The sequence below is a fragment of the Catharus ustulatus genome, chromosome 17 (genome assembly GCF_009819885.2).
Source record: "Catharus ustulatus isolate bCatUst1 chromosome 17, bCatUst1.pri.v2, whole genome shotgun sequence".
Taxonomy (NCBI): domain Eukaryota; kingdom Metazoa; phylum Chordata; class Aves; order Passeriformes; family Turdidae; genus Catharus; species Catharus ustulatus.
The window spans coordinates 5,991,604-6,018,265 of NC_046237.1; the positions used below are offsets into that span (position 1 = coordinate 5,991,604).

At 48.8% G+C, this 26,662-nt stretch overlaps 2 long non-coding RNA genes across 2 annotated transcripts in view; one reads left to right on the plus strand and one right to left on the minus strand.

Annotated features, from left to right (window-relative positions):
- The window catches only part of LOC117004140, a 121,661-nt gene extending 100,478 nt beyond the window's left edge, over positions 1-21,183 (minus strand). The window contains exon 1 of the long non-coding RNA XR_004419592.1: positions 21,109-21,183. This is a non-coding gene — a long non-coding RNA (uncharacterized LOC117004140). The remainder of the gene's footprint in view (positions 1-21,108) is intronic.
- Positions 9,063-17,736, plus strand: LOC117004138. The gene is made up of 3 exons (XR_004419591.1): positions 9,063-9,315; positions 10,664-10,724; positions 17,477-17,736. It is a non-coding gene; the product is annotated as an uncharacterized LOC117004138 (long non-coding RNA).
- Positions 21,184-26,662: the final 5,479 nt, after the last annotated feature.

Genomic DNA, 26,662 nt, shown 5'->3' on the forward strand with positions numbered 1-26,662 from the left:
AGGACAGATACTGCATCCCATTCTTTCTTGCTCTGCAAGGAAACAGCTTCACTCTCTGCTGCTTATCATGCTGCTCCAAGCTTTTTTTCTTTCCACCCAAAAACATGCAGAAATTGGTGTCCAAATACCCAAGGTCTCCATGTTTTTGTTGCCTCCACTTAAATTTTGTGGCTTTCTCTCCCCGTTGCAGCTCTTGAGGCCACATGGCACAATGAGGGTGCGATTGCTCTGAGATAATCACACCCTTGGGGTGTTATTAAGCACAAGGCTATGCCTCGTGCCTCTCACTCTCCAGGGATGTGATTATATCATGATAACCAAACTCCCCAGAGACACCTTATTGCAATTATGACATTTCTTTCAGGTTTATGTATGAATACATTATTCAAGGAAATTACTTTGATCACCAGAAACTTCCACTTAGTGTTCAAATACTTAAACTGGATGGTTTACCAAGATGAAGTTCCTTCCTTACAGTGTTTGACAGGGAGAGAAAAGGGGCTTTTAATCTGAGCAGAGCAGCACCAGGGCCTAATCACCAACATGCAGATGCACTCTGTCTTATTTAGGATGGCAGTTTTTCAAATATCCCAACTAATCCAAATAGTCAATCCATATTTTGGCAATTCCAATCCTTGGAGAACTCATCCCAGAAAAAAAATGTCTCTAAAGAAAGGTTTAAGATATAAAGAATTAAAGATGGAGCTGTTTCCTTCTGGCTTCTTAAGCACTCAGGTCTGCTGGTTCAAGGATCAGAGAGAAGTAGCAGCTCCTCTTACTGACTTTATAAACTTGGCTGGGCTGAACTGGAGTGGCCTCACCTATGTAAGGCACCCAACATCTCACCAAGTCTTTCCAATGACATCCAATGACTCTTTGTGGTGACTGGCCCAAAAAACTCATTAGTTTAATGTGCCCACCTGCCTCCCTTGGTTGGGGACGTGTCTGCAGCAGCAGGAGCTGTTTGTACAGCTGGTTTTCCTCTTCCACTGTGGTGCAAGAACAATCAGATCTACAATGCTGGAGGGTTAAATAGTTGAGGGGCCAGAACTGGCTGTACAGATTAGTGGTGGGGCAAAACCAAGGTCACCCAGCAGATAGGTCACAGGAAAGGCCAGCACTGTGCCACAGATGGATAGTGTCAGCTGATAAAAGGTGCAGCCAGAAGGTCTCCAAAACCCATCAGATCCTTCTGGGACCAACTGAATTAAAACAAAGAAGCAGAAATAACACCTGCACCCCAACAGCAATGAATATTCCCTAGAGGCACATGGACTGAGCAGGAGGGTACTGTGGATCTGTTCCTGTGTTTGTTTTAGTGACCTTGGCTGAGTGTTTATGAAATACATATTGGTTATTGACCGCTGTCCCCATCCCTCAGCAGAGCACCCACAGTTAATGGCATTGGTCTGGTGTCAGAGAAACACAGAAAGCACACAGAGCAGGACACAGCCTCAGTGCTTCGTGGGAGGGATCAGAAAATACACTCCCAAACTCAGTGGCATCATCCACAGGCTTTTTTCATAGTTTCTGTAAAGCTGGGCTGTGTTCCACAGCAGCACTCCTTGCTCCAAACAGCCCTGCTATCACTGCTTCTCTGACAGCCAGCAATTCCACATCTGAGCCACCTTCTACTGGAACAAACACCAGACCAAGGGCTACAAACAACATATACCTGATTTCTTATGCTCTCTTTCAAATGAAAAAAAAAAAAAAGTTCTTATTAACCAAATTCTGGCAGTATGGTTAAATAGTTTGTTTTTTGAAAAGTCCTGAATGAGATGGGAATTTTAATGAGAGCTCAGTGCTCAGTGTACACACTACATCTGAACAACCTACAGGAACATTCCCACTCTGGGTACTGAGTTAATATCTTAATGATCTTATTCCTCCACTTGTGACCAACAGCCAAGGAAGAAATCTCATCATTGTTCCAAATTCCCTATGCCAAGCCCGTCTTTCCTATGCAAAGTATTAGTCCCTGATCACCTGTCTCTGCTAAACATAATTGCATGCTGTCATGAGCTTTGATCTCTAAAATAGAGATCATCTCTAAAATTGCCAGTGCTTGGGGGTCTCTGCCTTGCTGCACGTGCTGCAGCAGAGCTTCCTCACAGAGTGCTTCAGAGCAGCAGCAATTGGGCTGTGAGCTGCTTCAGCCTTTTATTTGGGACTGCAGAGAACAGCATTTCCATGAAGCTGCTGACACCCTTGTCCGCAGTGGATTCAGTTCTGTGGAAGTGCCTGTGCTGATGTCTGTTCCCAGGAAAAGCTTCCTGCAGGTAGCAGAGGTCACAGACCATGCTTAAGGCTTTGGAAAGCCCTGTCATGCACCTACAGCCCCACCTGCAAACAGGGAATGCAAACGCTTCCAGGCTGCACAAGACCTTCTGAGAGCTGCTGCAATTCTCCTGTGCCTTCCCACCACCTTCAGAGCCCATCACACTCACACCTCTTCCTCTGAATTTGAGAAGAAAACTGGAAGCGTCAGAAAATCTGTTACACAGGTGATGCTTCACTTACAACAGCCATGAGAACGCTTCTGCCACAGGAGCCAAATATATATATAAAGTGCTAAAGATAATGACAGAGTGTGCATTACCAGCCTCTCATCACTGTATAGTTATTGGTGATAAATATGAATCCATGGTGAACTTCATGTATCTCACATCCTTTACTATCAGTAAAGGTGACTCCAGGCAGGGGCAGCTTATCTCCAGCAGTGTACCAAGTTAATTGAAATGAGCTTAAAACCAGCTCAAATGATCAAATTCCTACACAGATGACTTTGTTTCTATCTCTTCAGCAACATGACAGGCGACCTACAGAATTACAATGTGATGGAAAGTGCCAAGAGAGCTGGTCAGACACATCTGAGGGGGGAAAGAATGGGGAATTTGGTTAAGAAGTGCATTTTATTGCTAAACAATCCCTGCTGTTTGAAAGCTCTGGATGATGATAAACAAAAATACTAATGCAGAATAGATTCATTACTAACATGGCTATGAACTGGTATTTACAACATTTGCACTGCTGCTCTCCCAGCCTTCCTCAAACAGTGGTTTTCTTTACACTATGAATTTGAGCAGAAACCAAACATTTATGTGTTATCAGGAAAATTGCCTCTTGCTTATCCTGTTATCACAGCACGTGGGGAGTGATGCTGGGAGGCTGAAGCAGCCAGTCCCACAAAATAATTGACAAAAAACATCCTTGGGGTTTCTGAACACCAGGACTTGCTGATGGAGGCAAGTGTGAATTATGGCAGAGCCAGCCCAGCACAGCTCTCTGTATCAGTTTTGATACTAATTTAGCCCCAATTCTTCCCATTTATTTGGCCCAAACCTTCCTTTTGTGCACCAATACCTTTTTTCATGTCCCCCACTAACCAGACATGGTAGTCCAGGCTTAAGCTGAGTAAACTGAGGCTGAAGAAGATTATGTGTGGGAACAGCTCTTTCTGTGATAAAAGAGTGGGAGACCCTGGTTTGTTTAGACCTAAGGCTAAGGGTGATGCCCCTGATTCTTTCCTCTGGTTTGCAAAAACCCACACACCTTGGAAAGCTGCTTAGACCTCCCCTCAGAGCACTCACTGCCCATCAGGAAAAACCTCCTGTGTTCACCATGAATACAAATAACAAATGCAATTTGTGTACAACAAACGGTTCTTTGGACAATCAGCAAGAGCAATAATTATATTTCTAAAAACCACCCATGAATCAGATCCTCTGTTTGCAATGATTGTGTTGCTCAAGAGGAGGTCTTAGATCGCTGTGTTTCTCCAAGCTAAACCTCTCTCCTCATGGTAACAAATAAATGCACTTGTTATGGTGTACTTGGTTCTCTTAAGGACAATCACACAAGGACTGCATCCGTGCTGCCAGAAAATGAAATCAAGGGAGGAGGCAGTGGTTGCCAAAGCTGAGCCTGTACTTTATGAAATCCAATTCTCTCCCAAAAACACAACTCCAGCCCAGCAATATTTGCAGAGGTGACACAACTCCCAGCATATTCCCATGTTGTAAAATTCATTGAGGGCAGAAGACAGAAAAAAAAAAAATAAAAAAAAGAAATTCAAACACTCCACCATTTAAGGAGCGGACTCTAAAATAAATGCACAATGAAAGGTTATGCTGTCATTAAAGGAGTAGCCAACACTTTCCAGCATGAGTTAACACAGTGCTGCACAGGCACTTTGCATTTGCAGCTAATCTGCCAATGATTAAATGAGCTGTTATTGAGCATTTGCCCTGTTGAACTAGGTTTTTCTTATCCTTATTAATCATTCATTTTGCACTACAGTAGCCTCCTGTCTTTAAGCAAAACATCTTTTTTTTTTCTTTTTTTTTTTCACTAAGGCATATTTAACTTTTTTTTTTTCCTTTTCTTTCCTCTGGTGATGCCCTTTCTGATCCCAAGAGCAGATAGCTGAGCAAAAGCATGGACAAAACCTGGGAGAGCCCTAAAGAGCGTGGGGAAGCAAATTCTTTTTGCACTCAAACTTCGGGAGTTGAAAGTAGAGGACATGGCTGGAGCCACTAAGCTGTGGTGTAAACATGGCCATTTAAGAGGATTTGCATACCATTTATTAACCTTCCAGAGGAACTACACAGACCCCAGTCAGGGAAAACAACTGTGTACACATGTTCCTTCCATTCTTGTTATCGAAATATAGCTTCTGCCAGCCACCCCCAGCATTTTCCACAGGCAGATAAATACTGGGAATGGGAAGGGGTGGGTAGATCCAGCATCTCTGCTGTCCTCTTTGGGTTTTATGAGGCCTGGAATTCAGTGTGGATGTGGGTGTGGATGCTGGTGTGGATCATCTGCAGTGCTGGGGGCTGTGGCAGAGCCTGCAGCTCCTCACTTGTCCTCAGGCTCTCCCACCAGCTCCCAGTCTCACCTTCATCCTGATTTAGGATTTCTCCCTGTGCCACCACAGTTTGACCTCAGTTTCCTCAGGATCAAGTGGGGACCCCAAGGCCTCCTCCCCTCCCTTGGGCACTCCCAGAGCCCTCCTGGCCCTATAAACACCATCCCTTGTGCTCTTTTTGCTGTTGCAGGTTGTGCTTACTGCACACATTTCAAGGTGCTTAATAAAAAATCTCAACAGTGAATTTCCATCTTCTGGAAAGACAATCCTCTCTAGAATGGGCATATTACTGAGATTTCTTTTTGGGAAGTATGGAGGAAACAAAAGCTAAAACTGCCTCCACAGCAGTAATTAAATCGTGCACCCACACAGGGTGAGAGCAGACAGCAGGCACACAAGTGGGGTGGGGAGATGTTGGAAGGAGGAATTCCAAAGGCACCAACTGCCCCAGCTCCCACAGAGCTCGAGCTGCATCTCCCCAAAACCTGCCAGCCTGTTTGTTTCGGGATGGCTGTGCTCCATGGAGAGCAACCAAATGGGAGGGGGTACAAAATAAAAATGTCTGGGACTTGGGAGATACAGATTCTTATCCCCATCCTACCCTATTTGCACAGCTCCAGGGTCCTTCCAGTTTTATCTGCACCACTGGAGACATGGCCAGAGCCTTGATCCTGCAGCCTGCACTCTCTTGGAACCATTGGTGGTTTTTAGCACGGCAGCATCTTGGTGTCCCTGTGCCTTAGCAGGAGTCCTGCTCTGCTGGAGCTGCCTGAAGATGGATGAATTTGCACGAATTTCCCTGGAAAGCCCAGATTTCTATCCCTGAGGATTCTCTGCACCATTCCAAAGAGTGAAGGTGTGAGCTGAGTTTGGAGCTGGGGGTGAGTGGGGATGAAGGTCAAACATCATCACAAAGGTGCCAAAGGCATCAGGAGCCCTCCAGCCCCTGCTCCTTCCCCACCACACACACAAACACTCTCGTGCTCCAAAGCTTAGTGCAAGGGTGTTAATAGCTTTGAATAAATAAATAGATAAATAAATAGAAACAGAAAAGGAAGCTTGTTACAAGAGATTTTTTTCCTCTGCAATTTATTCTCGTTTTTCACTTTAAACACGTTTCACTCACTTTACTCTTTGGTTTAGAAGCTGAGTTTACTGATACATTTTTTTCCTCTCATATACCAGCACGTTGTAAAGTTTACTCTGCAAACAATGCATAGGAAAAGCTTTAAAACACAGCTCTATAATTGATTTTCATTGATTTTTGGTTGAACTGTAGGACCTATTTAATTGCTATAGGGTTTTATAAAACCCTATTGTTATGTGTTTGTTATTCAGGTTATAATTTGTTTTAAGAAAAACTTCTTGAAATTCTTAATGTAATAAAATCCACCTTCATAATAGCTACACTACCACTAAAAATCCAACAACATCTTCCAAAACCCAAGGTGATCACACAATTGAGGAAGAAATCCTGACATCCAATATGTTACAGATATGTTTGGAAACTGTAATTAATGTAAGACAGAAAGCAAAAAAGAAAGTTCTGAAATCTCTCCCAGCAATCACACACTTCACAGTGTAGTACAAATGCAGTTCCAAGGGTTATTTTTAGCCTGGCACACACGGGTATATTGTTACCCAGCCTGCTGCTAGAAGTAATTTTAAATATCTTTCTGATCAAAGAAGATGCTATATTCGAGAACAGGCACAGAAGTCATCCTTATCTTGCATTCTCCATGAGAACATTTGACCTTCCTGATTTGGGTTCATTTGACAAGAATTTGCTGGCTGCTGGAAGATCTGCATCTCATGTAGAATGATTATAATAAAAGTTGGTATCACAAACCCTACACAGAGCAGCATTCTCTTTACCTACCAAAAGGTGACATTTTCCAAGCTGTTACCTAGAGAGCAAAGGACAAATGGAAAAGATCAGTCACATAAAAGCAGCATTATCATAACATCCCATGGCAATTTCAGGGTCCTTTGAAGGCCAGATGCTTCTGCTCCATATCTAAATTTCCTATAATAAGAGACTCAATGGAAACACAAACGTCTCAAAGTAAAAAATCCTGGCTAACCTGCAATTTCAAGTAATTTTCTGTTTAGAATTGGTCAATGTTTTCCTGTGTGAGAGGGGAACGTTTTTCCTGCTGTGCCAAGGAGAGACAACAAAATATTGAGAGTGAAGTTGTAAAAACGCTGTGGACAGATTGGAACTGTTGGACTGGCTCTGCTGGGTGGGAGCTGCAGCTGAGGCTGAATTCCCTCAAAGGGCAGGAATTGTCTGGCAGGATCCCATCTCATCCCTGACAGCTGCCTCACAGCAAACACAAGACACCCTAGGACTGATAATCCAAAGCCAACCTGGACACAGGAAAAGGTTTTTGCTGGTTTCTTCCCACGCCAAAGCAGATAACTTTCAATGCTTTTAAAAAATATTTTTAAATACTGCAACATACTGATTGTGTCTGTTGTTGGGATTCAGTGCTCAGAGTCTTCTGAAGCCTCCAAAGCTTGCAAATCAAGGTTTAGAGTGAAACCCAAGAAAAGCCAGTCCCTCTCAAGATCTGAGCGTGGTTTGGGCTCAGCAATGAGCAGCCTCTGGGTACACCCCCAGCAAGCTGACATATTCCAAACTCTGCGAGCTCCATTTCCTTGCACAGATGGCAACCTTGCATGGAAGGTCCACGGCGAACTCTAAAACTGTCATTTCAACCCAACCCTCGTGTTGGCCCTGCCTTTCTTAGGCCAAAATCATGCCAGACTATCTGCAGGAGCTGGGGAAAGAGACTGGCTTTAGGAGAGTGCAAACTGACTTCATTGGAACTACTGCCAAGCCAGGCTGATGGAAATAAGAGGAAAATCACTGTCCTCCAGCCTGAATTCCCAAAGGAAGCAGAGCCTTTGCACAGCCCTGGTTCCCACTTGCTCAGCCAAAAGAGAACAAAAACAAATAAGGAAGGCAGAGGACAACATCCACAGAGTCTGGCCAGTGCACAGATCTACCTGGCCTTGCTCTGCTAAATCATCTCAAAATATAGGCTGGTTTCTTGGGTGTTGTTCTTTATATATTTTTGGGGAAAAGAGAAAAAAACAAAGGCAAAAGGAAAAAAATCAATTCTTCTATGATTTACGGTGGGGTTAAGGCAAACGTGAAGCCCATGTTAAGGCTGTTCATCTCATGATAAGGCAGCAAAAAGGTCAACAAATTACTCTCTCCCTAATGGTTCATTTGAACCAATGAAAACAGGATATTTTATCCTCCCGGGTCAGGCCTCCTTAGAAATCCTACATCCCCTTCCCTCCTTCCCTGCTCAGCCTCCCCCTCTGCCCCCTCCCTCTCTCCCACTCCCAGCCCCTTTCTTTTAACTCTCTATCTCTGATCCTCCAAGGTGACCTTTTCTCCCACTCCTAATACCAAATTTTCTGGCTGAGTGCGGCTGAGCGCGGTTTATGCCCTGCCCGGGGTGCCGGGGTTTGGGGATGCAGCCCAGCCTCGGGACCGGCTGATGCTGCTGGGAAAGGATCCCGAGATGGAGCGGGGACAGCCCTGCGGGTCGAGAGGTTTATTTGGAGCCTCATCGGTTGTAACCTCGCAGGGGATGATCCAGGGCTCTCCTGCTTTAGCCAGAGCTGGAGCAGCGAGCGCTAACTGCTGCCTATTAGGAATAGCTATCACATCTAATTGTTATCCTTGCCGCTGATTGAGGGGGGAAGTGGAGGGATGGGAAGTTCAGCCGGGTGACATGATGCAGTTTTAATGAGTCTCTCTTTTTCTTTCCCTTTTCTTCTTCCATTTTTTTTTTTTCTCCCCCTCCGGCCTGGCTGTTTTAATATGGAAATATAGTAAATTCTAACAAAATCAGGCTGGCACGCAGAGCACAGACCGAAGGCAAACCTCCAGGAGGCTTTCAGCAGCGGCTGGGCAGCAATAGCAATACAGAAGCAATTAGTTCCTTAAGTTCTTTAGTGCAGGGCCTTTGGAAGGGGGTGGACACTAGATTAAGCCCTGCTTCATTTGCCTATTTATTCAGCTGTCAGAAGGCTGGAAGGGTTAAAGGCGTGCTGGAGCAGAAAGGCTCCGCAGAGCCGCTCCGAGTGACCGTGCCCGGCACACAGCGCTGCCGCAGCCCGGCCTCTCGCATCACACAGCTCAAAATGCACTTTTCCCCCTCTCCCGGCAGCTGCAGAGCTGAGGTGGGGCGGCAGCACAGCCTGACTCAGCAAAGGCTCCCGGTGCTGGAATCCACCCCAGCACAGGCGAGCGGAGCCCGGGGCTGCTCCCAAAGCCAAACGCGCTCTGCAGAATCAGCCCCGCGCTAGGAAAAGAGGATTTCTGAGCTGGGGTGCGTGTCTGACACCGGGAGAGGCTGGTGCACAGCGACGGACTCTCTGTCTCTAAATAATGGAGAGATTAAGCTCCACCTTGGGATCTGGTTTGTATTTGTTGCTTGAGTTGCTTCCCCATCCCCGCAGCCCTGCGTGTGTCCGAGCCCTGCACATCCCGGGACTGCCCTGCACATCCCGGAGCTGCTCCTGCACATCCCAGGGGTGCCCTGCACATGCCAGGGGTGCTCTGCACATCCCAGAGCTGCCCTGCACATCCCAGGGGTGCCCTGCACATGCCAGGGGTGCTCTGCACATGCCAGGGGTGTCCTGCACATCCCAGGGGTGCCCTGCACATCCCGGGGCTGTCCTGCACATCCCTGAGCTGCCCTGCACATTCCAGAGCTGCCCTGCACATCCCTGGGCTGTCCTGCCCATTCCAGAGCTGCCCTGCACATCCCAGAGCTGCCCTGCACATCCAGAGCTGCCCTGCACATCTCAGGGGTGCCCTGCACATCTCAGGGGTGCCCTGCACATCCCAGGGCTGCCCTGCACATCCCAGGGCTGCCCTGCACATCTCAGGGGTGCCCTGCACATCCCAGGGGTGCCCTGCACATCCAGAGCTGCCCTGCACATCCCAAGGGTGCCCTGCACATCCCAGAGCTGCCCTGCACATCCAGAGCTGCCCTGCACATCCCAAGGGTGCCCTGCACATCCCAGAGCTGCCCTGCACATCCCAGGGCTGCCCTGCACATCCCAGAGCTGCCCTGCACATCCCAGCTCCCATTTTCCACATTTCATCAGAACTAGATTTAAAAAGTTAACTGTCCCAGTGTAGTTGTTTTGCTTTGTACGCCTCGACGCGCACGCTGGGCGTCAATTGCGTGTGTAGCAGGGAAGGTTTTAATTACAGAATCATGTTTGTGGTGCATGACCAGTTCATCCCCAATATAGGTCACTAATTTGGATTCTCTCTTGGCTGGAGGATCCCGTAGTGCTGCTCGCTGTGATGTCTGGCAGCTCAAACCCAACCCCAGAGCTTTTGCTCTTTCTCTCTGCATCATTTGAGACACAAATTCGAGAGATTCTGTTTTCACAATCTAAGAAATGTGTGTGTTTGGTTGGTTGTTGTTCCAGAGTTTTTTTGGTTTTTAGTTTTTTTTCCTTGAAGAATTAAAAATGTAACATATTTGAAATGTATTTAGAGACAGGGCTCACATACAATCACACACTCAGAGAAGGGATGCCAGTGCGTATGGAGTATGATAGCTCAAAACAGAGAGAGCATGTAATGCAATTTTGTTGTGGCATATCACTGAATTTTGTTGATATAATAACCTGAAATAAAGTATTAAGACAGATTGACATGCCTGGGTAGCACAGCTGAGGATTCAAATATTTAAATCTAACATGTTCTAGCTTGTTCCTACTGAAATCGATGGAAGTTCTCCTTCACAGCTGATTGCAGTGGGGAAAAATGGATCCAGCTCATGCAGAATAATGACAGGAAGGGGAATGGGTAAGTTCAGCTGAGTTTTCAGATGTTGATTTCTCAGCTCAAATCAGCTCTCCATTTGGATTTTGGTGGGGTTTGGGGGTGGGGTTTTGGGGAGGGGGGTGTTAGAGGAAAAAAGGAAGCTATTTTCTTCAACATTCATAAGTAAAATAGAAATCATCCCAATGCAAGGAAAGAGAAAGGGAAGAGAGTGAAAAACCTGTTTAATCTGCATCTTCCTTTCATGCCTTTCACTTTCTTTGCCACTCTTCTGTTGCCACTTTATCTACCCAAAGGATGAGACCATAGCCTGCTGGAACCTGGAGATTCTCTAAGTCTGCTCACAACAAAAACTTCAAACCACGTTTCTGAGCTCCAGGTCTGAAAACACAAATATTGTAAAAAATATCGTGGCCTCACACTCAATATATGGATGGTCACATTCTCATTCCAGTCACCTATCTCTGCTCCAACATCATCCTGAGCAGGCAGTCGTTCTTTTAGCTGCCTGATAACATAATTCTAAATTTTTTTTTCCAGGATTCTGCAGCTTCACATTAGCAATGTGTGTCTGGGCATTCAATCTCCAAACTGACTTCAAAAGAATTTAGCAACAAGGCACTGGTTTATACTTCCATCGAGAAAACAGGGATGCCCCTGTTGATCACAGGAGAAGGAAGCTCCAACCCAGAGCCCAAAAAGCTGAAATCTTTCAGAAAAGACTAAACCTATTTCATATTATTCCTACACAGGGTATTTTCCATCACCTTTCCCCAGGACTATCTCCTTTAATTGACTTTAAACATCAGGAAAGTTCTGGGAAATAGAAAATTTCTGTACTAAGGCTCACACAAACACATTTAAAGCTCATTTATAGCAAATTCAAATTCCCATACTAAAAACTTGCCACTTCAAAACGCTTTCTCAGATTAAAAGCCAAGTTTTCAAAAATAAAGCTGTAGCAGCTACAAAAGCAGATTGGAGAATTTTGCTAGAAATAAGGAGGAAACACCTCTTTTCCTTCAAACAAAACTAAATCAAATGGATTAATGAATGGCGAGGAAAATCGACAGGACGGGTGTTGACATTTCCAGCTAGAGCTTTGAAGGGAAAGAAAATCGCAATTCCCAAACCTCCCAAAACAACCCAAATAAATCCTTTCTGTGGTAAAGTCTGGAAAGAGGAAAAAATGAATATCCCAAAATACTGCAACACCGCTCAGGGGAGGGTAGGAGAAAACCCTTCCACTATTTCCCATCTCCTGGCTGGAAACTCAAACCCTAAATAATTCCAGGTTTTATCGACGATGTTCCTCTGGTTTGTTTTGTTCGGGTGGGAGGGGGGTGGGTTTGGTTTTGCGCTGTTTTTTGCTCCTCTTGCGCTCGACAAAAATCCCGAACCTTGGAGCTGCTGCATCCTTCCCGCACTGCTCGCAGCAATTCCCGGGAAGGTTCATCTTTTGTGGGAGAGGAACAAAGACTTGGGGGAGGCAGTTGGGAGCAGCAGCCCAGCCCTGCTGCCCCATCCTGCAGCCAGGGGAAGGCACAAGCCCCTTGCAGGGCAAGGCTCAGGACGATCCCTTCGCATCTTCCCGGCAGAGCAAAATGCCATTCCCAGCCCCGGACGGCTCCTTCGGGCTCGATTTTACATTCAAATCATCCCCCCGGGGCTGGGTGCTCACCCCAAGCCACGAGCCAAAGTGTAACTGTGTGTTCCTCAGCTGGGGGAAAACACTGCGAATACAAATGGGAGCCCGGATCGTTTCCTGGCGTTATTTCACTGTAAATTTAAATGGCCTTGGCATTGTGAGGCTCTCTCATTTATTTTAAAAGCAGGAAAGATTTATTCTACCCAGAAGTCGTTCAGAGTGGGATGGAGAACAAGCAGGACTTGGGTTTTGCTCTTTTCCTGACGACAGCTGAAGTCGGGGCTGCCTTGGGCTGAATTGCAGAGGGATTTGGGGTACTTTTATTTCTCTACCAAAATACTCTCCTATTTTTCCTGTATTTCCTACACTTAATCTTCTGACATAACTCCTGGTAATCTGATGTGCCATTTACCCCTTGAAACCCATCTGGGTTTTAAGTAGCAGCTTTCAGAGCCATCCCTGTATTTCTTGTACATGCTAAACATAAAAGTCCCTTCATAGGAATTCGGGTTACTTTGGCAAACGTGGGGTCGATCTCCAGGTCACAAACAAAGTATTGCCATTGAGGACTGTTCTGAGACACAAATAAATACTTAGCATTAGCCTGCTCCCTTTCAGAGATGGAAGGAAAAAGGCTGGGGAAGGAAAAATGACCCAAAGACAAAGAATAGACCTGCAGAGAAGTTGAGCTCACTGCTCATGCTCCTGGCTGGCAGCCCCATCCCTGTACCACTACTCAAGCTCTACATCTTTGCAGGGTATGCAACTGGCATATGGAATTTTCAAAAGCAATTTTGTAAAGATGGGCTTCTATTTCTGTGCATGCCATAGCTTTTAATCCTGAGGCAGAAACAACCAATGCCTGAGTTTTGCATGTATGCATATGCATTACCTGGAAAAGGCAGGCGAATGTCAGTTTTGGGTTCCTACCAAAATCTTCCCTTAGCTGAGTTTTTCTCAGAAACTAGAGAACAGACAGAAGCAGAGCCCTTAAAATATGTTTTCAGGATTTAAAATGCAAACTGCAGCCTTCTTCCCTTCCCCACTTGTACCTGGGGATGCAGCACTCTGGGGAGCCACACGTTGTCCCCTGGATGCAGCACAAAGTGGCCAAGGTGGACATCACCCCACAGAGATGAATGCTGAATTTGGGCACGAGCTCTCTGGTGGATAAAAAACATGTGCAGAGACAGGCTGGAGAGGAATAAAAGCAGGGATGGGAGTTATTTGAATCCACAGACTCAGCTGTGCAGACAGGCCAGGGCTGGATATTAACACAGAGGAGATTTCAAGCTCTGCCTTCAGGGTTGGAGCTGGACTCTCTTTTGTCATATATTCATATCTCCCTTGTGTAGAAGCCATTAGCTGAGGCTGTGCCCAGGCTGTCAGGGGCAGGAACAGAGCCACACACGTGTTGGATCAGGAGAGTGCAGCATCTCTGGTTTTCATGGATACTCAGCAGCCAGCCAGGGATCCCCATTGTTGGACTCAGTTGTACATCATTGAGAAATTCCAGTACCACAAGCATCTGAATCACTCATTTACTGCCCACTCCAACAGGAACTGGCCCTAAAATCTGGGAGAGCTGTAAACAGCCCTTCTTCTATGAACTAAGATGGATGTTTGTTCATATCTGTTCTTTTAGATGTTTATTGCCCTAACCGGCTTTTCATTAACTCAAGAGCTCTGCTATTAATTTTAATATCCACAGTATTTATGACCTTGTAGCTATATAATCTGATTCTCTCCATATACACATTCTAGGTCATCAACAGTTTGTTTCATTTTCCCAACACTGATGTTTAAAAGGTCATGCGAATTCCTACAGAGGAATTCTGAAAAATATTCAAAGCTTGATCTTTTCTGGGCACAGACACCTCACTGAAATCTGGGGTGCATATTCAGCTGTAGAAATTAGATTTGTTGGAATCATGCACCAAAAGATGTTTTCCCTTTTTAAAAGAAATTTTAGAATTTCATAGTCCAATTCCATAGGGCTATGTCCAGTTTAAATTTTGGAGTGTAGATAAACTTTGTTCTTCAGACACAGAGGGGAGAATGAAAGTAAAAGGGAGAAAATAGTCACATTTTTGTGAGTGAGCACCTTTTTGCTGTTACTATTCACTCTGACTCCAATGAACCACTTATTTTTTAATCTTTTAAAGGTTTCTATCAACAAGACAGAAAAGAATATTTAAAGTATGGATAACCATCACTTTTTCCATTTGTGGCCTGTCTAGAAGCTCCCAATCTTCGGATCAAACACCCCAGAGATATCGGTGTGGCCCAGGTGTCACCTTCCATCCCCGGCTCGCAGGAGCTGGTTAAGCTCTGCAGATTTCATTGGTATCTGCCTTCACTGATGTGGGCTTTTTAATCTTGTCCTTGGCTTGGCTCTAACTATGATCTGAGCTAAGTGGCAGCAAGGTGAAAGGAAGTGATTAATATTGTTTTCAGTGGTAACTGCATCGAGCCTCTCACTCGGAGGGTCTGTGAGCGATGGCCATGGTCAACTCTGCACCGTGCAGGGTTCGGCTCTGCTAGTACACAATCATCTTGAATTATCACACATGCAAGAGAACAACAGAGTCTGAGGGGAAGGAACAGTCCAGGAATTAAATCAGGCCATAAAATAATGAATTTTCTGCTGGACTAGAACTGTCATGTCATGGGAAAGGAGCAAACTGAAGAGGCTGAAAATGCCAGTCCTCTCCCTCCATCAGCAGGAGGGTGGGGATGCAGGGACACAGAGCTCTTCTACCCCAGCTAAACCCAAACAGAACTTCAGGCATGGACAGCACCCTTCAGACCTTCCTCATCTTTGGCTTTCTCCTCACTATCTTCAGCCTCTCTCCCTGATTTGAGAGGGAGAAAAATCCACTTGGCATTTGCAAATGGCTGTGATTCAATGCAGCGAAGGGTCTCTACCGCCGCCAGCCTCGCTGAGCCTTGGGAACTCCTTGTGCCATAATGAAATCACATCTGCTGCCGAGTAGGGAGTCAGTGAAGGATGGATGAGTGGGGAGATGCTTTCTCAGGCAGGCTGGGCTCTACTACTTCCTGAGTTTAACATCCATGTGCTGCACCATCTGGGGTGTGTGCTGGCCCAGGCGTCTGCCCCAGTTACAGGGACTCTCGGGCAGGTGAGGGGGTGGAGCAGGGTGGCACAGGGACCTTTGTGCAATGGATCAGCTGCTGGGGAGTGAAGGTCCTGATCCTTTTAGGCACCCAGTGTCACAAATGGATGCCCTGATTCCAAGGAGAGGCTGCAGTGGGCTTGGGAGAGCCCAGAGAAGTGGATGTAAAGGCAAACAACGAATCTCATCATGGATTCATGGTAACAAGTGCCTACAGAAGTAGCACTCTTAACAAATTTCTCCAAGCTCTTAGAGCATCTTAAGAGGAGATCACTCTGTCACTTGCTTTATGGGTCTGTGGAGGATCCTACTGGGTAAGAAATGCACATATTTAAGTTTATGGGAAGCTAAACCTCACATTTAGTGCCTGGCTCTGTTCATATTTGGCTCTGTGCATTCTGAGGTGTATTCCTGCCATATGGGGCATTCTGGCTGACCAAACCAGAATGGGTTCTGTAATTATTTAATTGCTATGGCAAGATGATACCTGTTATTAATATTATAAATAATAAACAATATGTCTTCAGCTATAAACCCCAATGAGCAAGTCAGACAAATGCGTGGGGGGAAAAAAACAGCAGTGTGAAAAATACATTTCTCCAGTAAAGATGAAACAGTGGCACTGTAGGAGTCAGGGAAGTGGAAATACTGGGAAAATAACAGTGTGGTACCTGCCTTGTGCTGAATCTGCACAAACACAAACAATATGAAATAGTCTCTGTCCTGAGGACTTAAAATTCATGGCTTAGGCTGAGTGAGAAAATGCTTTTATGGTCTCTCTATCTTGTGTCTCACTGAGGAAAGATCTTTGGGGTAGAAAGAGCCAAGCCAGTGGATTTTATCATCTCTAGTTGGATTTTCACCTCCATGCCCCCCAAGAACAGCTCACTGACAGAAAAGGTTTGCAAGGGGCAGAGGACAGGGACTGCCAGAGAAGTGCAGGAGCAGAGACCAACGCAAGGGAAAGAGAGCAAGAAAAGAAAGAGGCAGGACAAGGTGTCTGCTCATCTCTTTTTGAGGGACAATGGAAATGCTTTAGGGGGACAGGGCAGGAGCAGCCAAGCAGGGTAAGAGGCAGGGCTGGAGGTGGTAAAGGAAGGTTTCACTGGCAGAGGGGGTGACATTCAACTAATCTTTCCCTGTTGGCAGTGAGCTGAGCCTGAAGCTGACATCTCCACAGGCAGGTCCTGCATGGGCTCCCTGCCACAGCCACCTCCCCAGCTCTCCCTGCCTCTCATGTCTGTGCAGAGAAATAGAATGGACAACATTTACTGTGCTTTTTTACATAAAAAACAGTGGCTTGGATAGAAACTACTCAGTAGCTCTTAACCCCCCACCCCATCACCTCTGCTAGAAAAACTCTTGCTTTTTTATTTTTTACTACCTCCATCTCCCACCAAACAAGAAGCAGAATTTCCCTCAGTGCTGGAGAGCTTGGTGTGGATTGCTCTGCCCCCTCACCCTGCCCCTCCCAGCTCTGGAGGCACCAGCCCACATCTCTAGCAGCAAAGCCAAAGAAAAGTGTTTTAATCCTGAGGATTTTCCATGGCTGCTTTGGGAGAAGCTGGGGATTTTGGCAATGAGGAGGTAAAGAAGAAGAGATAATAATAAGAGGAATAAGAATTACCAAACACAGAACTCCACATGAATGAACTGCTCCAAGGTCACCTGTAAATGGCATGGAGACAGGTCAGACAGATTTCCTCCCTGCTCCCTGTCCTCTAATGAAAGATGCACTTTAATGTGCTGATTTCATTTGCACCAACTTCTTTTAAGTGCAAAGTAAATGCAGAAACTCCAGAGATTTGCTCCACTGCTAAAAAAAAAAATCTTTAGTAAATAATTAGTCCAATCATGCATTTATGTATGTAAGTTTTGTGTTGTTTACAGATTAATAATAGTAACAGACTTTGCATGGTAGGGTTGGGGTTTACAACTCATCCCCGTTTTCATCAAAATTGTCCAGCAAGATATGTACTTTTTTATTCTAGGGTGTTGGTGATGACACAAGGAGAGAGGAGAAATAAATTGCACTGGGACAGTGTGGACAGGAGTGCCTGTTTGGTCTGGAAAGAATTGGAAGAAGAAAAGAAGTGAATTGCTGCGGTACATTAATTGTACAAGAACTGCAAAATGGCTGAAAACAGAGGGATGATATTTATAAAGCTGTCTAGTTTTGAAAAGATCAAAGGCAGAGGTAGAGAAATAATCCATTGGACGTGTCTAATTGCAAAGCGTATATTGGGAGGAAAAAAAAATATTAAAAAATGGAAGTGGCTGGCTGTTCCCTTGGCTGCCGGCCGTGCCCGGGGCTCGGTGCGCACGGCGGGGCCGGAGCTGCAGCGCTCCCTGCCCGCTGTGACAGCGGGATCCGCGGGAGGGACAAACCCCGAGAGCTGAGCGGGTCACCGAGCTGGGACACCCAGGCTGACACTCTGGGGACACACCAGATCCGCTCAGGGCTCGATCTGCGGAAAACACCGAGCGCACTGCTGGGTGATGGGGAGAGGCCGGGTCCGCTCTAAAGCCACCGCCCGGTGCTCGGTGGGGGCTCTGCAGTTTGTCCATCCCAAACTGCATCCGATCTCCTTCCAAAGCCACCCCTGCTGTCCCCAGGCTGTTCCGAGGCTCAGCGAGGGGACAGGGACACGGCAGGTGGAGGCTGGGACAGCCAGGGCAGCAGGACAAGGACACAAACAGGCAGGACAGCGACAGCGGAGCAAGGGCAGGGCAGGGCAGAGAGAGGAGACAGCACGGGGGAGGCTGAGGGTGGAAATCATGTCTGTCCCTGAATTTTGGGCCAAGGAGCGGAGAGCAGAGACCGCCCTGTGCCCGCAGGGAGCGATGCCCGCAGCCCCGGGCACCGCGGGGACAGGAGAGCTCCCTGTGCCCACCCAGCCGTGCTGTCCCCAGCTGCCGAGGGGACAGAGCCGCTCCCGGTGCCCCGAGGGTCCCCCGAGGGTCCCCCGAGGGTCCCCCCGGTCCGGGGCTCCGCGGCCGCCGCCCCTCACCCGGAGCTGAGCAGAGACTCAAAAGAGCAATTTCACCATCGCCTATTAAAATGAGGCTGGGCGGAATTGCGTTTCCCCGTCCCTTTAATCCAATAAGTCAGAACTTCTTAACTGATTAATTACAAAATTAATGAGTAAAATGGCAGCCTTTGGGTGAGGCGGGATGGTCGGGGATTTTATTTTTTTTTTAATGTTGTGCTCTTTAAAAAGACTGATGGAAATAAAGTTACCTCAAAGCATCAGGGTGCTTTGATGCCTATAATAGCAATTTAGTTATTACATTAATAGATTTCCTCTTTATTTTTAACAAGGCATTGTTAAATATGGTCTTGTTTTGTCTGAAGGAGGAACATCGGAGTTTGCATTTCCCATTATACGAATTCTCCTCGTGCAAAGAATTATTTTGCATTATTTCTCTGCCTTAGATCTCGGCATTAATGCGGGATTATCAGCGCATTTCACGGGGGGAGCAGGACTGGCAAACCCCCAAACCCGAGCATCCCCCGGCTCCCTCCTGCAGCACCAGGGCTTGGTTCGCTGCACACTTTTCCCTCTGGAAACTACAGCACCCAACCCGGCACAACCAACCCCGAGATCAACCCCTCTACCCACAATCCCAGCTGCACAGGGTGATGGTTTGAGACGGCACCAAAGCAATGCACACAAAATGTATGTTCTCCCCCGCTAAAACTCCGTGGAGAAAACACGGAGGTGACGCTGCAGCAGCTGAGATGAAGGAGTTTTACTCTGTCGTAATCAACTCCGGGGTGCCTTCCTTTGGCTCAGCGATTGTCGCTGGTGTCACAGAGCAGTGCCAGGCAGAGGTGTGTGCCGGGTGGTACCCGCAGGTACCTGCGCTGCCTTTTCCCCCCCCGGCCCCAGCTCAGGATGCTGCGGCTCCGGCGCTGCTGCAGCGGCTCGGAGCAGTGCCCGGAGCTGCTGCCGGGCTGCTCACAAGAGATGAACGCGTTTGGGAAGCTCGCTCGGGTCAAACAGGCTCCTGCCTCCATTAAGGGCTCGTATTTTTTGGGTAAATGTACAAGGAGAGGTGAAACTCGATGTGGGTGGGAGGTCTTTCTTCCCTCTCTAAGCGCTTTTGGTAAGTAAAGGAGGGGGGAAGGGGAAGACAGGGACGCTCAATAAAGCACTAATGGGTATTTGTCCCCCCAGCAGTTGCTTGGAGAGTGGCATCATGCACAGGAAGGTGCCTGTCCCCTTTATCGGGCCCTTTGCTAGAGATGGGCTGATTCGGTAAGCAAGGGGAGAAACCCACAATGCCAATCCTGTTTCCTCCCTATTCCTTAGGGTAAAACAACCTCTCCAAAGCCCTCATGGCCAGGACCACATTCCTAGGTATGGCTCAGGACAAACACATTTCCTAAGAGTAAAAAAAAAAAAAAAAATTCAGAAATTTGATGCTGTTTCTTTTTTTTTTTTTTTTTTCCTAGGAAAAGGCCTTCCCTAGCCTAGCTGGGGGCACTGCCTAACGCCAGACTGCTCTCCCAAACACTGAGAACTGAAGATATAAGTGGGAAGGGGTGTGGGGTTAGAGGGAGAGGATTCAGGGATGCTCCAGCCCCACTGTGGGGTCCTCCAGCCCAGCCCTGGTTCAGGCACCGCTCCTGAGTGCAGGAATGACCCTGCTCAACTTCTGCAGGGGAACAACACCAAAATTCACACACGAAATGGGGAAGTGACACCTCTGAGGGCAAGACATGTCCTCGTGTCTGGACAGACGGACAGCAGCACAGCCAGCCCAGCTCAGAGCCCACGGGAGCTGTAGGGATTTTACAGATACATTCTGCAAAATATCTCTGAAGTAGAGGTGTCCTGCAGGCTCTGAGTGAGCGGTGCAGGCTGCACAAACACAGCTGGGGGATGTGGAGCACGCAGGGTGTTACAGCAGGAGCTCACACACACCCTGGGCGTGCAAGCAGACATGCCACCCCACCATGGATATGTTATATAAATACACAGATAAACTCCAGCTCGCTCAGCATCCATAGGGAAGGAGCTGTAAAGCTGCCCCAACACACGGGCAGTGTCACAAGGGTGGGAGAGGGGCTGTGGCTGTGCCCACCAGAGCCATGGGGGAATTATCCCATTTTCCCCACCCCGAGGCAGATCCCTGCTTGGTTGTGGGGTGCCCTGAGCAGATGGTGGGGAGCAGGGCAGGGGGTCAGAGGCTGTGCCAAGGGATGGGGGAGCCCTGACCACTCCTTCCTGCACCTTCCCACCCTGAATGAACATCCACAGCCGGCCTGAGTCTGGGGGGTGCAGGGGAAAGCAAAAGTCAGAGGGATGGGGATGGGGGGACGGGAATTGTGAGGGTCCTTGAGTGGAGGGGCAGCATCAGCCAGGGATGTCTCCAGCCCTCACACCCTCTTTCCCAGCTTTCAGGCCCGTTTCCACACCCCCTGCACAGCCCTTAGTGCACCCAGTTTCCCAGAACCATTCCCCAACATTTTGCAGAAACCCCATTCAATAAGTGACGAGCAGCATTTAAACACAGCACTGTAACCATCAATCCCCCCCACATCCCCCCTCAAACGCGAGGCTTTAATTGGCTCCGAGACGAGGAAGCCACAAGCAGCGTTATAAAACGAACTGACCCCGCGAAATGATGCAACATCTGGAGGCAGGGCAGGCGGGGAGGCAGGAGCAGCTCTCGGAGCATCCGTACGTGCAGCCTGCGCCGAGGGGAAGGGCCCCACGGAGCTCCAGCCCAGCTCTGCCTCGCCAAACCCGTGCTAAGAACAGAATCCCCTCGGTGCTTACCTGCCCGCAGCCAGGCGCGTCCCTCAGCACCTGCAGAACGGGAACCCGCTCCTTTCAAACAGCCCTCAAAAATTTCCCCCAAGTCCACCCGGGTGATTATTTTTTTAGAGCTAATCAAGGAAATAAAGTTAAAGAGGAGGAGAGTTCCTCTTGTTTGGGGTCTGATTTGGGAGAAGGAGGGGGTGGGGGGAGTTAAAGAGACCAGTTGCTGCCCACTGCTTTGACCAGTGAGGGATTCAACCCTTATTACCATTTTGTTTTTGTCCAGATTTGCAAGTAGGGCCCCCTGCATTCAAATCATCGCCCTCCATCCTTATTGTAAAGGACAGGCCTTAGTGGGCCCCCTTTGGATTGTCCTCCATTAACAATCCCTTCTTTTGTGGAGGTGTTTCTTTTTCTATTCACACACATCGCTGATGGTACTTCAGGCCCAGCTCTTAAAGAAACTGTTTGCAAAATTATACCTTTCCACACACTACTCCACAAGGAAGCGGGGAACTGTAGTTAGGAAAACATTATTGAGGCTTGTAATTTAATTAAAAATGTTAAAGCTGGCAAAGGGGAATGCAGAGAGGGGAAAGGAGCATAAGGGTGCAAAAGCAGGAACCAGGTTTATTTTGTTTTTGAGCCCTGCACAGGCAGGGCTGGGGCAGTGCTCACACTCCTGCCCATGCACACCCAGAGAATCTCAGCCTGCACAGGGCTGTCTGTGTGCCAGCTCCCAGGCCAGGCACAGATGAGGCAGCCAAACACCCTGAAGCAAACGATGTTTTTAAAATGTGAATGCAAGCTCGGACACGCACGGACAGAGCCCGAGGGGCACGGCCGTGCAGCTGCCGTGCTTGGGGCAAAGCCCTGGCCTGGGGTGGCTGGGGGGGTTGCACACCCCATCAGCCTCCCCCTGAAAACCTGTCTCTTTAGGAGTTTAGCTGTAAGGAAGCTGGAGGAGCTGCATCCCACTCAGCATCCTGGCTCTCAGAAAGGCGCAGGAGCACGTCCGCAGCGAGGACGCCCTTCCTTTGGTTATTGTTGTTATCCCCGTCGCCAACAGATCTGTAAATGTTCAAAGAACAACACGACTTTAAAAAAAAAATCATAATAATTCAGCTGGCGAAGCAGGGCAGAGCCTGACCTCCGGCTCCATGGATGAGTGCTTCGCTGGGACCCCTGCTGAGCCAATGTGGACCTTCAACATCAACTCAGAAATTGGTGTGATTTGCCTGGGAAACCAGCAGTCATAGAGCAACTGGCCTTGACAAGATGAAGAGGAAATGTATAGAAGACGTTTAATGGGTCGCAAAAGGAGGAGGGGGGAGAAACTCAGCCTGGAGTGCTGCATTTTCTGTGTCTGGAGGGGCCCTTCTGCAGGAAGGGAAGGAGCAGGGCTGGGGAGGGGAGGTTTTTTCAGGCTGGGCTTCATTTCCCAGCCATCAGAAGCCATCCGGGAACGCTCTGCCCTGCTAAAGGTTATTTCCCTGTCCCTGGCTGGGACTCAGGCCCGGGCTGGGCTTCCAATAAACCCGGAGATTTCTTTAATGTCAGTGAATAGCTGAAGGCAGCCCGGCTGGCGAGGCTTTGTACATAGACGCACTGGGCTTGGATTATGCACGCCTAATCGCCTAATTTTCTTCGAGTGATCTGGATGCTGTACTCTTGGGCTGTGGAACATTTTATAAATAGCTGTGCTTGGAGTTAATATGATTTACTGGAGAAAGACCAGTTAAGCAATTCCCCACCTAAGTAGAGCAGTAATGAACAGGCTCTGGAGAAGATGCCTTCCCCACTGGCTCCAAGAGGGGGTGGGCAGGGAAGCAGGGATGCAGAGAGGTGATGTTTATTTGTGTGCGTGCACAGAGTGTCATTGATTTTTAATTGTATTAAAAGAATTGCAGTAGCCACAGGCTGCCTCTAGGACTGGACTTTTCCCTTAAATATGTGCAGTGAAGCTGTGGCCTCCTCCTCCTGCTGATGCTTGTGCTGCTGCAAAATCCCACTGCGGGAGTGAGCGGGGACAGCAGAGCCCTGCCCCACTGCACATCCCTTCCCCTTCCCTCATCCCTTTTCCTTCCCTCATCCCTTTCTCCTTCCCCTTCTGAAGCCAAACCAAACCAGGAGGTCTCTCTGCTGCCCTGTTCCCCATTCTGAGGAAATTCTGTTGTCAGGGGGTGCCAGCAGAGCCAGGCTGAGCCCTGAGGGACAGGAGCAGTCCCTTCCAGCAGGGAGGGGACAGGGCTGCAGCCTTGGCCAGGAGAGTCAGCAGTGCCTGGGAACCCAGTGAAGCCACAGCTGAGCACAGTGACCCCCAGCCACCTCCACTGAAGCTCTGAACCAAACCCACCAGGATTTCAGTGAGAACCCCAGTGGGGTCTCATGCAGGGACCTCTCTCCTCCCCATTCCTGGGAAAAACACACTCTGGGACAATGTCCTGGAGCTTGGGGAAGCATTGCTGAGATCAGGGGTGCTCCTTGGGGAAGAAGGGGGAGATCAGCAGGTTGAGATGATGAAAACAACACTCTTAGAAAACGCAAAGAGGAGAAATGCACAGGCTTCAAACCCCGTGGCGTTGGTGTGGGGAAGCTGTGTCCAAGGCTGGTCCTGGTCTGTGCAGCAGCCAGCAGAGGATAGAGGTGGGGATAAAGTGGTCAGGCCTGATCTCCCCAGCCCAGGAGCAGGGCAGGGGCCACATTGGTTGGTGGCTCATTGGTCACATCCCATCTGAGAGGTAGCAGACACCTCCCCCACGGTGGGGCAGAGGGTCCCCAATCCCCACCAGCACAAACCCCACACCCCAGCTGTGCCCCCCAGCAGGGAAGGAAGGAGCTGTGCACCCCCTGACACAGCACAGGGGTGACCCCAGGCACGGGGGAGCCCCCAGGGCAGCCCCTGCTCCCCCACCCCGGGGGATTGCAGACCCCACTGCCAACCCCACACAGCATCAACAACACCAGGACCCCCCCACGCCCTGCACCGCCCCACCCTCGAGGTGCCTTCTCCAGGTGACCAGGAAAAATTAGGCTGGAAACTGTCCTGGTGATTGATCCGGTCAAATCAACATCTCTAGGGAAAGGGGGAAGGAAGAAAAAAGCCTTTCTGCAGCATGGAGCCCGAGAGGGGAAGCAGGTAATTAGCTATGTGATGGAGCAATCCTCTCCTGCCGAGGAAATTCTTGACACCAGAATTCTGCCCTGAGAAACCAAGTGTGACCCAAGTGAGGATTTTTTTTTCCTCCCCTTCCCCTTTTTAAAATTAAGATCATTATATGTTTTTTAAATGTCAAGCCCAGGAAGAAGTGGCGGGGGTGGGGGTTGGGGAGCTGCGGGCATTCTTCACTTCAGAAGCCTGAATGTTTCAAAGTTGCTGCTGTGCTGTTAGCTGACGGCTATTGTGTGTGTTTAAGGCTGGGGGGGCCTGGGGAGGGGGCTCGGACCCCCCGTTGGTGTGGATTTGCTGTCCAAAGACCGTTAGAAAGAGGCAAGAATGAATGAGATTGAATGGAATTGTAATGCACAAGGCCCTCCTCCTTTCTCAAGGAGCTGGGAGGCCAGGAAAGCGAGTCGTGGGGAGAGCAGGCAGCTTTCCTCCACATAGGAAGAGGCTTTGCAAATCAGCAAATTGTATATTTCTAAGGGAAGAGGGGAGGGAGGGGGGTTATTTATTTTTTTTTTTATTACAGATCTGGAAAAAAAAATTTAAAAGCCCTGCAGCAGCTAAGAAGACCAAAAGGAGACAGAGAGAGGAAAAAAGGGAGAGGAGACTTGATAGAAAAATCTGATTCCCAAACCTCTTGTAAGTGTAATTACTTTCTAAGAAAATGAATTGCTTTCTAAGAAAGATAAAAATTGTAGAAGAATGTCTGAAATTATATCAGGGACCAAACTCTGCTGATGCCTTTCCTACACAGAGAGATTGCTGGGGCAGGAACCAGAGGCCTAGAACCCGCGAAACCTTTGTCTGGGGTTTGAAAGAGATCTGGGCTTCATTTTAAAGAGATTTTGCTTTCTCTCCTGCAGGCTGTGGGTCAGCTCCGAGGTGATGCTCGGGCTGGCGACGGGGCAGCGGCCGCTCGGCGCTGCTCCGGTGCCTGGGCCACGTCCTGGCGGCACCAGGCAGACAAAGGCTGGTTATTATCGACTTATTCAGCAGAAATGAGGAGGGGGATGAGATTTTGGGGTGTTTTTAGCGCTCTGCAATGCGTGTGTGTGTGTGTGAGAGCACGTGTGTGGTGTCTGTGTGTGTGTGTGCGTGTCACGTTGGCCAGGACCGGGCTGAGCGCACGTTTTCCACCGTTTGTTGTGCCGCAGTTGATTTGGGGTTCAATCTTGTATATTTTTCTAATGTGGTCATCTATGCATGGTGGAGCAGGGGGTTGGAAATGGAAGGAAAGTGGAGGCATGTTGCTTGTCTCTGGGATTTCTTTGTTCGGGGAACAGTAGGTGGTAGGTTTAAAAAGGCAGAGAGCGACAGAGGAGGAGAAGAAGAAAGAAACGAAAAAAGGAAAAAAAAAAATGGCCCTTTACGAATCATCTGACTATTTTCTTCTGGGATGGAGAAATGCTGCATTAGAGATTAAGGAAGGGCTGTGCTTAAGACAAAATGTCTCACTGGTAAAATAGCAGCCAAACCCAGCCTGCCTTTAGAGCCTGGGATCAGGAATAGGCTGCAGGGCCGCACAAGCGGGGGATGAGCTGCTGAGGGTATTTAATGGCAAACTTTGGAGGGGCTGAGCCGATGGTGGGTTTGTTTTAAAGGAGAAATAAACCCTGCTGCCAGCCCGCCGAGCAGCAGCTCTCCCCCCCCACCATATGACACCGCTCAGTCAGCACTGACAGGAGGCTCGAAATACCCCAGCCCCGCTCCACCGGGGGTGGGGAGAGCAGAATCAACCCCTGGCGCTTTCGGGGAGGGCTCTCGGGGGGGCAGGGGCAGGTGGAGGAGCGCTCGGGGACAGATAGAGCCAGCTCAGAGCCCTGAGACCGGCTGTGAGGAAGGGCACGGAGCGGAACGCGCCCCGTTTGGGACGAGGAACAAACCGGGGGTGTCCCCTGTGTCCCCCCAGCGCTGACCCCGCAGCGCGGCTGCGGCTCCGCGCCTTCAACACCATGGACAGCGAAGCGGGGCCGGGCCGGGCCGGGCCGGGGCAGGACGGGCACGGCGGGCCGGGGACGGGGACAGAGCGCAGGGACGGTGACACAGGGACAGCAGGGCTCGGGGAGGCTGGGTCCAGGCTGGGTGGGAGGTCAGGGAGCAGGGAGAGGCTGCCCAGGCGCCCCCGCATCCCGAGCATCCCTGGAGCCCCTCGGCATCCCCCGGCGCTGGGTGCGGATGCCGTGTCCGAGCCGCCCCCGGGGACAGGCCCGGTGAGAACGGTAAACCTGAGCGTTTTTCCT